The 13495-nt window shown below is 43.6% G+C and overlaps 1 long non-coding RNA gene across 1 annotated transcript in view; it reads left to right on the forward strand.

Moving 5' to 3' along the window:
- The first annotated feature begins 11077 nt into the window (after window positions 1–11077).
- The window catches only part of LOC127581738 (uncharacterized), a 29224-nt gene continuing 26806 nt past the window's right edge, over window positions 11078–13495 (forward strand). Inside the window, exon 1 of the long non-coding RNA XR_007958001.1 lies at window positions 11078–11222. This is a non-coding gene — a long non-coding RNA (uncharacterized LOC127581738). The remainder of the gene's footprint in view (window positions 11223–13495) is intronic.

Raw genomic sequence — 13495 nt, forward strand, 5'->3', positions numbered from 1 at the left:
CACACACACACCTACACACACACACCCCCACTCACACACACACACTCATACACACACACTCATACACAAATAAACACAGAGCTGCCTTCATATAACAATCAAGATATAAGGAGAAAGAGAAGAAATGCTTCCAATTTTTCAAAGCAAAGAAAATTAGTAACAAAAAGATGAGACAAAATAAGAGTCACTTCCCAAGCAGCAGCTTTTTGGGGGATATGTAGAGTTTTCGACATCACAGACGACAGTGGGGCAATAAAGGCTGTGGGTGATCAAAAAACTTTCATTACCTACGCTTCCCGTGGTCAGGATCCATGCGATGGCCACACTAAAGTGAGAAACTTATACAATCAAGAACCAGGTTTAAGTTGTGGTCCAGCGACTGCTAGGGACCATTTAGCAGGCTTCTTGTGTTGCACATTTGTATCATCTCATCACAAAGAAAACCCACGGGGCAGCTCCTACTGTATTCCTCTCAGACATAACATTTCAAAGTTTGTGAGTTTCACATAGTTTGAGTGTTCTGGTTAAAAGCAGCCTGAAGACTGTGTCTGATTCTGGGTCAGCACATAACAGGAAAGGAATAATTGTTCTTGGAGAGATGTTGCCGTGACTGGAAAACTGGAGCTGCGATAAAGGATTGGTTGAGCTAGGGTTGTTTTCTTTAGAACAGAGGAAACTAAGTGATTTAATTAAGTTATCTAGAATTCTGAGGACCCACAGAGAGGAATTTCTTCCCTCAACCGACAGATCAATAACCAGGGGTCATAAATTCAAAGCAGTTGGTAAAACTGTCAGAGGGGAGATGACGAAAACTTTATTTCATCCATGTGGTGGTGGGGATCTGAAGTGGTGGAGGCAGAAGCCCTCATCGCGCATAAACTGTACTTGGAGGTGTACCTGAAGAGCTACAGACCCAGCGTTGGAAAGACTAGACTGAGTTGCTCTTTCTCGACCAGCACAGCCACAATGGGCCAAATGGCCCCCACCTTTACGGTAAATTTTCTGTGATTCTAAGATTCAATGAAAAGCGTGTGAGCAGAGGTGAAGGTAGGCCAGAGCACCAACACAAAAAAATCTGATGCAATCAATATAAATGGGTATTGGTATTGGTATTGGTTTATTATTGTCACTTGTACCAAGGCACAGTGAAACACTTGTCTTGCATACCAATCATACAGGTCAATTCATTACACAGTGCAGTTACATTGGGTTAGTACAGAGTGCATTGATGTAGTACAAGTTTAAAAGAACATTATTAGTAATAGTTAGTGACATAGACTTTAAATTTAAAAGTGTAGAACGATTATAGTAAGGGTAATGAGTAGATCTGTAGAGAGCAGCTTGCAGCGAGTCACCACGCTCCGGCACCACCTTGGACTAAATTGTTAATGTGACTATATACCAGTGGGACATCTATGTTAGTTTCACTCCTGCAAGGAAGTGAATCCCTGCTGGACTCAACACTGGCACACACAACATATTTACCTGGAAATTTTGGGATACTTGATGGTTGGCATTTCTACTTTTGGTGTAAGTGCCAGTGTCTACTTTGAATGTCCTTACTTGTACACACCTTCACAATGTGTGAAATACAGAGTCATACAGCACAGAAACAGGCCCTTCAGCCCATCGAGTCTGCACCAACCATCAAGCACCCACTTATACTCACCCTATTTTACTCTCCCCACACTCCCATCAACTCCACACAGATTCCACCTCTCACCAACGTGAGGGGCAATTCACAGTGGCCAATTAACCCACCAACCCACAAGTCTGTGGGATTTGGGAAGAAACAGGAGCACCCGGGGGTAACCTACACAGTCACAAGGAGAGTGTACAACCTCCACACAGACAGCACTGGAGGTTAACGTTGAACCATACTACCTGCTACTACTAGTAGTAGTAGTGGTAACTTTGAACCCTACTACTAGCTGTGCCCTTGTGCTGTCCTAGACGGGAGATAGAGTGTATAGTCAAAGGATAAATTTCAAAGTTACACACATCTTGAATTTAGAAGTTTAAGGGGTGATTCGAGTGAAGATTTAATGACGGTAGGGGGAACTTATAAGGTGGAGAGAACAAAACTATTCTCACTGGTTCCTTCCTGTGCTGATATCCCTGGAAACCAGGGAAGTCTTCAAATTGGAGCCAGGCTTTTCAAGAGCAACGCCAGGAAACAGTGGGCAGGAGAGATTTGGAACTCTCTTCTGCAAATTGATGCTGGGCTTTTTGTTCCTTTTAAATCCGAGAGTGGTAGGTGTTTGCTAACCAAAGGAAATTAGTGTTATGGGGGAAAGGGAGGAGGGGTTTGAGCACACATCTATCATGAACTCGTTGACTGGCGGAACGGTCACAAAGAATTGGCTGGCCTCCTCCTGTTCCAATAATTCTACTTTCTGCCAATCTCACTGTTTCTAATCTATTCCACAAGTTTCTGTAATTCCATGTCTACATTGCAGCAGACATAACAAGGGAACAGAAACAGAATCCCAAATGTCCATTGCGGTTGAAAATTAAAATACTACAAACGCTGGAAATCTAAAAGAGAAAGAGAAAATGCTGCAAACATTCAGCAGGTCAAGCAACATCTGTGGAGGAAGGAACAAAGTTAACATCTCAGGTCATTAGAGCTGGGAAGTTGGAGGAAACAAGTTAGTTTTAAGTTGCAGAGAAGATGGGGGAGGGAGGGATAGGACAAAGAGAATATCTCTGATGTGAGGCCAGGGTTGCCAAGGTGATTCAGATTTTACACATATTCACCCCAATGCCTGGAGAGAGCCTATTCAGCCCATCTAGGCTATGCTGGCTCTCAGATCAATCCCATTCACAATTTCCCATTACCTATCCTTTCTCAAATATCCACCTATGCTGGGGGTAATTTTCAGTAACTAGTTAACCGACCAGCAGGCACACAGAGTCATTGAGTAACACAGCATGGAAACAGGCCCTTTGGCCCAACTCGTCCATGCCGACCATGGTGCCCACCAAGCCAGTCCCATTTGCCCACGTTTGGCCCATATCCCTCTGAACCCCTCCTATCCATGTACTTATCCAAATGTCTTTTAAATGATGTTATTGTACTGGCCTCAACCACTTCCTCTGGCTGCTCATTCCACATACGGACCACCCTCTGGGTGAAGAAGTTGCCCCTCAGGTCCCTTTTAAATCTTTCACCTCTCACCTTAAACCTATGTCGCTTGTTTTTAGTTCTCCTTCCCTGGGAAAAGACTGTATGTGTTCACCCTATCTGTATCCCTCATGATTTTATACACCTCTGTAAGGTTACACCTCAATCTCCAAGGAGTAAGATAAGATAAGATATCTTTATTAGTCACATGTATATCAAAACACACAGTGAAATGCATCTTTTGAGTAGAGCGTCCTGGGGGCAGCCCTCAAGTGTCGCCACGCTTCCGGCGCCAACATAGCACGCCCACAACTTCCTAACCTGTACATCTTTGGAATGTGGGAGGAAACCAGAGCACCCGGAGGAAACCCACACAGACACAGGGAGAACATACAAACTCCTTACAGACAGCGGCCGGAATTGAACCCGGGTCGCTGGCACTGTCATAGCGTTACACTAACCGCTACACTACCGTGCCTGCCCAACGTCTCCCTATAAATCGGACCCTCAAGTTCTGGCAGCATCCTTGAAAATCTTCTTGCACTCTTTCCAGTTTAATGATGTCTTTCCTATAACAGGGTGACCAAAACTGTACACAGTACTCCAAGTGTGGTCGAACCAATGTCTCGTAGAACTGCAACATAACATCCCAACTCCTATACTCAGTGCCATGACTGATGAAGGCCAGCGTGCCACGACTGATGAAGGCCAGCGTACCACCCAGTCTAACTGTGATGCCACTTTCAGCAAACTATGTACTTGTACTCCTCAGTCCCTCTGTTCCACAACACTCCCCAGGGTCTGACCATTCACTGTATAAGCCCTACCCTAGTTTGACTTACAAAAATGCAACACTTCGCACTTATCTGGATTGAAAGCCATTTGCCAATTCTTGGCCCACTTACCAGCTGTTAAGATCCCCCTGTAATTTTTGATAACCTTCTCCATGCCCCCCATTTTAGTATCATCCACAAACTTAATAACCACGCATTGTACATTCACATCCAAATCGTTCATACAAAAAACAAACAACAAAGGCCCCAACACCGACCCCAGTGGCACACCACTAGGCACAGTCCTCCAGTACGAGAAACAACCTTCCACCATTGCTCTCTGCTTCCTGCATCTGTTGAATTCCAAAGCTTATTATCCAAGTTTGATATTAAGTGTTGTTAGAGAGAGAGAAAAACAAAGGGACACTTAAAGCTGTGAAATGCACGTCAGGGTTGTTTTCAAACCTGTAAACAAAAGGAGGAAGCTGGAAATATCCAGCACATTGTGTCCATTTTTGACTGCATGATTAATTCCAGAACTGTCAAAGCTTGATTCTGCATGCTACGTACTTGATGAAGCACAGTTTTTATGGGTTTTCTTCCAATGTTTATTTATTCTTGACCACCCTTTTAATCAGGAAGGACCAACGTTCATACAATACCTTCCACAGCCCTCTCGCCACGTCCTGAACCACTTCTGAAGCGTGATGTAAATTTTCACAAAATAAACACATGGGAAATAACAGTTTAGCAACTATAAATGTTCAAAAGAGAAAATATGTTGAAAAAGATAATTAACAGATCCTACAATTGGCACAAAACACAATGGTTTTGAACTCACCTTTCAACCACTCCCAAAATTAACATGTCATTTCGGGGAAGCTACTTGAAGTCACTCTTAACACTTCCATAGTGAGTGGCCACTGTATAAAAACCAGCTGAATGCAGGAACATCACAATTAGACACAACTATTATTATTTCCTTTGAACTATTTTCAGAGAAGGGGAACTCTAGAAGGAAGCTAAAAAAGGGACATGCAGTTATTAATGACTTAATTCACACATAATCTTCCTGTTCCTTTCACAATGTTTATGAGCAGTTACACTGATGTGATTATGCATCACCAGAGTAAATCTGGACCATCTACAGGTGTATGGTTTTGACCAAGCACATAGCATGCCACCACTGAAATATAGGAACAGGGGCAGTCTATTCACCCCCTCTGTTCTCTGAACCTGAAGACTGCTTTCCCAACAGAGATATATCAATTTCAGTGTTCAAAGTTTTAATTGAATCTCAGTCTCCATCGCAACTTAGGGGAAGGTTCCAGGTGTCCATGACCCTTGACATGGTCCTTCCTGACATCTGCAAAGAACAACTGGGTTCTGCTCTAATTCCAATGCCCGTCTTCCTCCACCTGGATTCCCACACCAGTGAAAACACTTCCTGTCCACATCAAATCCTTTCATTGTCTTAAACCCCTTGATTAGCTCGTCCCCTAATCTTCTCTTGGTGCATGAGGAGCCCAGTCCACCTGCTCATAATTTAGCCCCTTTTGCAATGATGTGCTGGATCTACATTAAAGATCTTCTAAAATTCCTCAAACCTGCTAATGAGCTACCAGAAAGGAAAGGTTGACGATCTCAGATATGGAGAATGAGCAGAGAAAAAAATAACTTAGAGCCTGCAGAGAAAAAGGTCCTTTTATACGTAATTGGCTTCTGTAAGTTGTGATAAATTCCATCTTGTTATCTCATGAAAGATTCTGTGGTGCCAGAAGATAGTCCAGTAGATGCAAAGGAGGAAGAGACAAGAAAGGAAGCATGTGACATGCATAAAGGAAACAGATGTGTTATTCATCACACAAATGTATAACTATTATCCCACATGACCAAGCACTGAGCTATCCACACTCGTAAGCTTGAGGGCCCCCACAAAGGTTCCTTCAACAGTCTTATAGCCACTTGGCTGGGCCACCACAGAGATCCGTTTATTTGAGTCCTTTTTAAATGACATCTCCCAAAGAAATAATACATTATATTCTCATTACCCTTGCTGAAAATAATTTCTTTAAATGCAAAATTATTCCAGCGTGTGCAAAATAACAATCTGAGTTGTTGGGAAGTGCGGTGATGCGAGGATCATGAATAGAGAATGATCACAATCTGATGTATGAGGCTGTGAGTTATGCTTGGTTAACTATTTCAGCCATTCTACCACTCTAATAGGGAAGGCTGCGTAAAGGTTAACTGGTTTATTGGATGAAACTGAGTGGTTGGTCCTGACTTTCATCTTCAGTTTCTCACGTAAGACACAACACAAGTTCTCCTTTTTGAATGCTTAATTCTAAAGTACATGCTTCTCTGAGGACTAAAGAGGCACAGAACATTGGAACTGTTCCAGGTTCCAGACAGCTCACAGGGAAGCAATTTTCTTAAGTGCAAGACTTGAATCCCAGTCCTTCAAAAGGGTTACCTCATGTAACTATGAGCAATTTCAGGAATCAATCAAGCAATTTGAACTTACATGCACAATCTACTGCTATTATTGGAAATTGTTGTAATGTGAATGGTTGCTTTAAGTAATGGGCCTGAATTGGAATGCCCAAACCAGGAGTGACGGGTCAGAGATGGGAGGGGACTCTTCTATTGGCACCGTGGTAGCAGAGTGAACAACCTGAGGAACGCAAACAGCACAGCACAGGAACAGGCCCTTCAGCCCACAATGTCTGTGCCAAACACGATGCCAAATTAAACTAAATCTCTTCTGCCTGCCCATAATCCATATCCCTCCATTCCCTGCATATTCATGAGACTCTCTAAAAGCCTCTTAAACACCTCTATCATATCTGCTTCCAGCACCACCCCGGCAGCCTGTTCCATGCACCCACCACTCTCTGTGTTAAAAAAAAACTTGCCCTGCACATCTCCTTTGAACTTTCCCCCTCTCATCTTAAATGCAGGTCCTCCAGCATTTGACATTTCTACCCTGGGATAAAGAGTCTGACTATATACCCTCTCTATCCTTCTCATAATTTTATAAACTTCTATCAGGTCTCCCCTCAGCCTCTGATGTTCCAGAGAAAACAACCCAAGTTTGTCCAACCTCTCCTTATAGCTCATACCCTGTAATCCAGGCAGCATCCTGGTGAACTTCTTCTGTACCCTCTCCAAAGCCTCCACATCCTTCCTGTAATGGGGCGACCAGAACTCCAGACAACACTCCAAGTACAGTCTAACAAAACTTTTATATGGCTGCAACATGAGTACTGCTCTGGAGAGTTCTTCCTCAACTCACCCCTACACCATTATCAAGGGGGGGAATGAGGCTGTACCTTAAAGTGACACCCAGCCCACTGGTGAAGAATTCATGTTTGGCTTCAATGACAGGCCGCACGGGAGCAACTCAAATGAGGATGGACCCCTTAAGTTACATTCAAGTAGGACCTTCACCCTCCCCTTAAGATGCACTTTTGGATTCAAGACCCACATGGTCCTTCCACTGCATTTGGATGCACCAGCTTCACACCAGAGATGACACCCATGCATCACACACTGAGTGATCTCACTGTTGTGCTCTGTGCATCCCCAGAGACCAAGTTCACAACTAAAGTGCCAATCACATTTCACAATCAATTTGACATCTTCACGTTCTTGCACTGTGGAATTTCATTTCGGGGCTATTCAGCGTGTAAATGTAAGCTAGTGGTGTGAATCCTATTGGGTACATATTAAGGCAAGAGAAATGTATATATTTTATTAATCCATCGATGATCTTCCCTGGACCAACGCAGCAGCTGCTAATGTCACTTGAAATGGAGCCTCATCCATGCCTCCAATGGCTTCTGTGTACAGCAGCCCTGTAGACTGCCTCCTCATACAGACCCCGTCTCTACTTTCTTGCCAACTACCTTTGAATATTTATTTAATGGAGCTACTGAAACTTTTGCGCGGCATACTGTTTGCTTGAAGGTTCTTTAAGAATATCCCCAAAATCTGTGGTAGAAGAGCTTACAGGCATATCAAAGATGCTCCAGTCTTGAAGCTCAGACTTGTTCAATATATATTTTGTTCAGCCTTTGGCCAAGAACCACGGTTGCATTGTTGCTGTTCTCTCTTCATCTTCCACTCTATTATACTTCAATGCATCCTACAGCCTGTCCTTTGATCATTACATTTTGATGCAGTAACTTTACAGTAAATCTGGGACCTGATCCATATGATTACTTGCAAAAGCAAGAAAATTAGAGTCATCCAGGGGACCCAAACAGTCCTTTTAGGTGAGACAGAGTTTCACCTGCACCTCCCTTAATATCATCTACTGCATTCAGTGCTCCATGTGTGGCCTCCTCTACAGTGGTGAGACCAAACACAGACGAGGTGACCGTTTCGCAGAGCACCTGCGCTCTGTCCGTAACCGCGATCTGCATCTCCCCGTTGCCAGTCACTTCAACTCCCCCTCCCACTCTATCACTGATATGTCAGTCCTCGGCCTCCTCCACTGCCAGGAGAATTCCAAGCGCAAACTGGAGGAACAGCACCTCATTTTCCGTCTTGGAACCTTGCAGCCTGACAGCATGAACATTGCATTCTCCCACTTTAGGTAATCCCCACACCTTCCCCCCCCCCCCCCCCACACCATGCATCGTCTCTTCTTCCTTTTCCTAGCCCTTTTTTCCCTCTCTCTCCTTACCTTTGACCCGTTCCCCAGTGGATCTGCTCTCCCCTCCTCCCCCGCACCTGCCCATCACTATCTCTTACCTGCATCTACCTATCACCACCCTGTGCCCACCCCACCTCCCCTCTCTTGTCCACCTATCACTGCTCTGCTTTTCCCTCCTATATATCGGGCTTCCCCTTTTCCTCTCTTCAGTCCTGAGGACGGGTCCTGACCCGAAACGTTGACCGCCTGCTTTTCTCCACGGATGCTGCCTGGCCCGCTGAGTTCCTCCAGCAGTGTTTTTCAATTAGGTTTTGTATTTATTGCAATGTGACAGCATTATCACCCTTCACATGGCTCTCTTAAGCCTCCAAATGTCCACCTCACACAAGTAAAACAGAAAATACTAGAAATACTCAGCAGATCAAGCAGCATTAGTGCGGAGAGAAGTAGCTAATGTTTTGAGTTGATAATCTCTCATCAGAACTGGGAAAATTTAGAAATGAAACGGGTGTTGAGGAAAAGGCAGAAGGGGCAGGGAGGGCGGAAGGAAAGGTTTCTGATTGGGCTAAGAGAAGTTGAGGGAGCCAGGTGAAGAGGGTAGTAGAGACATTGGTGGAGGGTGTGTTCTGAGAAAGCATAAGATCTCTCATGGAACTTTTTAAGAAACATGTGAACAATCTTAGTTTGCACTGCTCAACACATTAATCCTCTCAGCTGTCAAAGTTTATAACATTGATTTTCATCTATCTGGTTTTTTGTTTTCTTCCTCAATGAGTCCTTGCCTGCTATTCTAATACTTCATTTCTTTAAGCAAAGCATTGGTGGCTAATCTAGACTTCGTCTTTACCTTACCACTCGTGGGATGATCTCGTCATGATTTACTTTTTGATTTTTATATCATAGAACGATGTCAAGTGTCACAGGAAAAAAAAATCATTGATGGATCACTCTGCACACCCAGGGACTCCACAGTCTTATAAATAAGAACATTATGATTTGAGAGTATTAGGCTATTTGTAAAACTGAAAGGCAGTGTTTTTTGATGTAAACTAACAGAATAATAACTTAAAAAGAATAGACATTTTTATTGTGCAAATTGACTTCACAATTGAAATTTCACAGATCATAGAATGTTTTGTTTTCCTTTGGATGTGACAATGATACTCAAGAAAATGTTTAAGCCACACAGGATAACATCTTTGGTGACTTGGGGATTATTACTCTGGAGACTCTCATTGTGTCTTTCCCTTAGTTGGCTGCATAGTTATATGAAACCACTGCAAATTATGTCATCAGCATGCAGAGGGATTAGTAATTTTGTCTTCAGTTTGCATCAACAATGTCTCGTACAGACACATCACACATGTTATCTGCTAAACTCCATCAGAAGTTTGGTAAGAGCTGTGAAGGATGAAGGAACATTGTACATCATCACCGTAAGTATCCAGATAGCAGTGGGTCAGGTGATGCATCTCAATAAAATTTCATTAGCTCATCACAGAACCTAACTGAGGTCCAGAGGGATCTTGGGGTCCAAGTCCATAGTTCACTGAAAGTGGCTAAGCAAGTGGATAAGGTGGTAAAGAAGGTGTATAGAATGCTTGCCTTCATTGGTAGGAGTGTTGAGTATAAGAGTAAGGAAGGCATGCTGCAGCTGTATAAAACTTTAGTCAGACCGCACTTGGAGTATTGTGTGCAGTTCTGATCACCCCACCATAGGAAGGATGTGGATACTGTGGTAAGGGTGCAGAAGAGGTTCACCAAGATGGATTAGAGGGTATGAACTATAAGGAAAGGTTGGACAAACTTGGGTTGTTCTCCTGAGAGCGTTGGAGGCTGAGGGGAGACCTGATAGAAGTTTATAAAATTATTAGAGGCATAGATAGGGTAGACAGTCTTTTCCCCAGAGTAGAAATGTCAAACACCAGAGGACATGCTTTTAAGGTTAGAGGAGGGAAGTTTAAAGGCTACGTAAGAGGCAAGTTTTTTATACAGAGATTGGTAGGTGCCTGGTATGGCTTACCAGGGGTAGTAGTGGAAGCAGGCAGTTTGGTGGAGTTTAAGAGGCTTTTAGGTAGACACATGAATATGAAAGGAATGGAGCGATGTGGATAATACAGGACATTTAATATAAATTGGCATCAAGATCAGCACAACATCATGGGCTGAATGGCCTGTCCAGTGCTGTACTGTTCCATGTTATGTGTTCTAACTGCAATTAAACAATGGCCCTCAAAAATATAACAAATTATTGGGGAACTATTGACAACTTTAGCAAAATGATTCTCAAGTTTTTAACCAGCCTTTGCATGTTTACCATGAGCTGTTAAGCCACTAACTGGTGAGCAAGTGAAAGAGTGTAGGTTGTTTACTCTGGTATATTTACTGTACCAGTGGATGTGGATTTCCAACTGTGTTTACTCTGGCCTCAGTTTGGCAGTAAACAGTGAATGAGAGTTCTCACTGACGGAGCAGGCTGCTGTAAACTGAACAGCATTTACACTGTTGTCCTCAGTCGGTTAATTTGTCGGTGTTCACAACCGCATCAGTTCTATGTGCATGCTGCTGAAAATAACAAGTGATTTATGGTGGACCTGGCTATATCAGAAACTACAAACTGATTCATTCATCACTGGCCTTAAAAAAATTATTTCACAAGGTGAGCCCAGTCTAATTTCACAGCAGATCAACTGCCACCATTTACAGTGGTTGATTCTTTGGAGATACCACCTGAAAATTCTATCCACTGCAAATTAGCGGCCTGGGTCTGTGTAACTAATGCTGGATTCTTCTGAGAAATGTTACAAAGAATATAGCTGTGCATGTGTGTGGGTGTGTGTGTGTGGGGGGGTGTGGTGGGCTGCTGGGGGGGTCTAAGTTTCTCAATGCTTTGCTCCATAGCTCAGGAGTTTCTGACTGGAGGTCAGTGACCAGCGGTGTGCTGCAGGGATCAGTGCTGGGACCTCTGGTGTTTGTCATATATATCAATAATTTGGATGAAAATATCTTTATTAGTCACATGTACATTGAAACACACAGTGAAATGCATCTTTTGCGTCAAATGTCCTGGGGGGCAGCCCGCAAGTGTCGCCACGCTTCCGGAGCCAACATTGCATGCCCACAACTTCCTAACCCGTACGTCTTTGGAATGTGGGAGGAAACCGGAGCACCTGGAGGAAACCCACGCAGACGCGGGGAGAACGTACAAACTCCTTACAGACAGCAGCCGGAATTGAACCCTGGTCGCTGGCACCATAATAGCGTTGTGCTAAACACCATGGTCTGTTTAGTAAGTTTGTAGATGACATGAAAATTGGTGGAATTGTGGATAGTGAGGAATGTTGTCAAAGGATACGGCAGCATATAAATCAGTTGGAAATTTGGGTGAAGTAATGGCAGATGGTGTTTAATCCAGATAGGTGTGAGGTGTTGCACTTTGGCAGGTCAAATGCAAAAGGAAAGTATAGAGTAAATGGCAGGACCCTGAGGAGCACTGATATACAGAGGGATCTTGAGGTGCAAGTCCATAGCTCCCTGAAAATGCCGACATGAGTGGATAGGGTGATAAAGAAAACATATGGCATGTTTGCCTTCATTGGTTTGGGCATTGAGTATAAAAGTTGGCAAATCATGTTGCAGTTGTATAAAACTTTGGTTCAAACATATCTGGAGTACTGTGTGCAGTTCTGGTCGTCACATTATAGGAAGGATGTGGAGGCTTTGGAGAGGAGGCAGAAGAGATTCACCAGGATACTGCCTGGATTAGAGAGTATGAGCTATAAGGAGAGTTTGGACCAACTTGGGTTGTTTTCTCTGGAGCGTCAGAGGCTGAGGGGAGACCTAATAGAAGCTTATAAAATGATGAGAGACATCGAGAGAGTAGACAGTCAGGTTCTTTTTCCCAGGTTGGAAATGTCAAGTACTAGAGGACATAGTTTAAAGGGAATGTGCAAGGCAGGTTTTTTTTACATAACGAGCGGTAGCTGCCTGGGTCGCCCTGCCAGGGGAAATGGTACAATAGTGACATTTAAGGGACCTTTAGACAGACACATGAACAGGCTGGGAATGGAGGGAAACAGACCATGCGCGGAGATGGAAGTAGTTAGATTGGCATCATGGTCAGCACAGACTTGGAGGCTAAAGGGTCTGTTCCTTTGTACTGTTCTATGATCTATATTCCAACCCTCCCAGCCACCTCCTTCCAGGCTTTGTCAGCTCTCCTGCCCACTCCCCCACCCTCCTCCCAGTACACAGGACATCCCTCCTGTCCTCATTTCCTACTTCAGGAATTCTGTGTCCCATTGAATCTGGCAGCTGTCTCCCTTGCAGCCTCTCTCTCCTCCATGAGCATCACTAGTGTACAGCACAGTGTTTCCAGCTGCATTAAACTAAGCTTGGTCCCATTGCAAACCACACTGTTCCCATTCCAGTACATCCTTTTGGCCAACATCATGACTAAGCATTATCACTACACACGGTACATAATCAATGTGCGACAAGAGAGTGAAATCCGATTTCCAATGTCAGTTTTCTCACTTGGGCAATGTCTCCACAGGGTGTATCTGGGTGCAGACAGCATTTACTTTCCAGGGCACAGTTGAAAACTGTGAAATACATTTGGAATGTTGTTTAACTTTCAGCATGGGTTCCTGTCCAGTATAGTCAAGTTGTGACAAAGAGAAGTATTTCAAAATATTCACAAGCAGTCCCAGCCAGATTTTGTGGATCAAGTCTTTGATCTTTCCCTTAAAAGCTTTTGAGATTACAGTTTTTGAAAGTTTAAAAGTTGCCTTTTTTCTTAATACCCTCTTTTTATATGCATAGTACTAATTAAAGAGGGGTAAAAGATAAACAAAACATTGGAGAGCACAGCATAAGTGCAATCAACTATCAGAATTCTCTTTTGATGTATGTTATTGAGAGGTCGTTTCA

This window comes from Pristis pectinata, chromosome 22, assembly GCF_009764475.1.
Source record: "Pristis pectinata isolate sPriPec2 chromosome 22, sPriPec2.1.pri, whole genome shotgun sequence".
In the NCBI taxonomy this organism is placed as follows: Eukaryota; Metazoa; Chordata; class Chondrichthyes; order Rhinopristiformes; family Pristidae; genus Pristis; species Pristis pectinata.